The sequence below is a fragment of the Papio anubis genome, chromosome 8 (assembly GCF_008728515.1).
Source record: "Papio anubis isolate 15944 chromosome 8, Panubis1.0, whole genome shotgun sequence".
NCBI classification, from domain to species: domain Eukaryota; kingdom Metazoa; phylum Chordata; class Mammalia; order Primates; family Cercopithecidae; genus Papio; species Papio anubis.
This window is the reverse complement of record NC_044983.1, coordinates 98272381-98274807: the sequence shown is the minus strand read 5'-3', so window position 1 is coordinate 98274807 and position 2427 is coordinate 98272381.

The following is a 2427-nucleotide window of genomic DNA, read 5'->3' as shown; positions in this document are numbered from 1 at the left end:
ATGTGAGGTGTGTTAAGCCTCAGGAGCAGGCCTCTGACATTCTCCTGCCCTCCTTTCACTTGCCCAAGGCAGGACTCTAATCTTCTATCTTTCTGATTGTGGGTTTTAAGACTTTTCCCAGAAAGAATCTGCCCTATACCCTGGGAGAAGGAATGCTGATGTCAGGAAGCCTCCATAAAAACCCAAGAGAACTAGGTTCACAGGGCTTCCAGACAGCTGAACACATGGAGGTTCCTGGAGAGTGGCAGGCCCAGGGAGGGCATGGAAGTTTCATGTCTCTTCCCCTATATCTTGCCTTATGTGTCTCTTCATCTGTATCCTTTGCAATATCCTTTATAATAAACCAGTAAATATAGGTATGTGTTTCCCAGAGTTCTGTGAGCTGGCTAGCAAATTAATTGAACCCAAAGAGGAGGTCATGGGAACCCCAACTTAAAGCCTGTAGGTCAGAAGTTCTGGAGGCCTGGACTTAATCACTGGAGTTGGGGGTGGGCAGTCTTGGGGACTGAGCCCTCAACCTGTGGGTTCTGACAGTATCTTCAGGCAGATAGTGTCGGAACTGAATTAGAGGACACCCAGCTGGTGTCCACTGCTTGGTGCATGGGGGAAAAAAAACCCCACGTTTGGTCATAGAAGTCTTCTTATGTTGTTGATTGTTGCTGTGGTGTCAGAGTAGAGAAAAATCATAGAGAGAGTTTGCCCTACACATCACCTAAGTTACATTTAACTTGTAAAACTGGATTATTCCTTTGGCCTCTTACAGAGGTTTCTAAAGCAGCCCTCTTAAATTAATAGTGAGTAATTTGTTGTTTCTGGAAGTAATAAAAGATGTCAGTGTATGCTTATGACTTGTTTATTGTAGAAACCTTCCAGGTCACTCAGATGAGGGAAAATGCTGACCCCCATCTACTGACATACATAGCCATTGAAATGAAAATAGGAAAAATGTTTTTCTTTTCCCTTACAGGTGAATTTTAATCTGGACTCTATCACCCTTTGTTTGCCATGCACACCATTCCATAGGTTAAATTATCCTGTGAACAAAGATATAGGTGATGGGATATGAGCCAGTGCTAGGATGCAGGGTGTCAGGCCTCTGAGCCCAAGCTAAGCCATCATATCCCCAGTGACCTGCATTATACATCCAGATGGCCTGAAGCAACTGAAGATCCACAAAAGAAGTGAAAATAGCTTTAACTGATGACATTCCTCCATTGTAATTTGTTTCTGCCCCACCCTAACTGATCAATGTACTTTGTAATCTCCCCACCCTAAGGGTTCTTTGTAATTCTCCCCACCCTTGAGACTGTACTTTGTAAGATCCATCCCCTGCTTTCATAATATTGCTCCTAACTCCACCGCCTATCCCAAAACCTATAAGAACTAATGATTATCCACCACCTTTTGCTGACTCTCTTTTCAGACTCAGCCCACCTGCACCCAGGTGAAATAAACAACCATGTTGCTCACACAAAATCTGTTTGGGGGTCTCTTCAAACGGACACGTGAGACATTTGGTGCCGAAGACCCGGGTCAGCGGGACTCCTTTGGGAGAACAGTCCCCTGTCCTCACCCTCACTCCATGAAGAGATCCACCTACATGAAGAGATCCACCTCCATGAAGAGATCCACCTCAACCTCGGGTCCTCAGACCAACCAGCATCTCACCAATTTTAAATCAGGTAAGCAATTTTAAAATTGGTGAGATTGGAACATCTCACCAATTTTAAATCAGGTAAGCAGCCTCTTTTTACTCTCTTCTCCAACCTCTCACTATCCTCCAACCTCTTTCTCCTTTCAATCTTGGCGCTACCCTTCAATCTCTCCCTTGTCTTACTTTCATTTCCTTTCATTTTATGGTAAAGACAAAGGAGACACATTTTATCCGTGGACCCAAAACTCCGGCACTGGTCACGGACTCGGGAAGGCAGCCTTCCCTTGGTGTTTAATCATTGCGGGGACGCCTCTCTGATTATTCACCCATGTTTCACTGGTGTCTGATCTCCGCGGGGACGCCTGCCTTGGTCATTCACCCACATTCCCTTGGTGGCAAGTCAATTGTGGGGATGCATGCTTTGGCTGATCACACATGTTGCAGCCCAGGGCTGCTCCCTACCCCCTTCTCCGTGTCTCTACCCTTCTCTTTAAACTTGCCTCCTTCACTATGGGCAAACTTCCACCCTCCATTCCTCCTCCTTCTCCCTTAGCCTGTGCTCTCAAGAACTTAAAAACTCTTCAACTCTTGCCTGACCTAAAATCCAAGCATCTTACTTTCTTCTGCAATACCACTTGGCCCCAGTACAAACTCAACAGTAGTTCCAAGTGGCCAGAGAATGGCACTTTCGATTTGTCTATCCTACAATATCTAGATAATTTTTGTCAAAAAATGGGCAAATGGTCTTGAAAGAACATAAAGATAGATGTGTA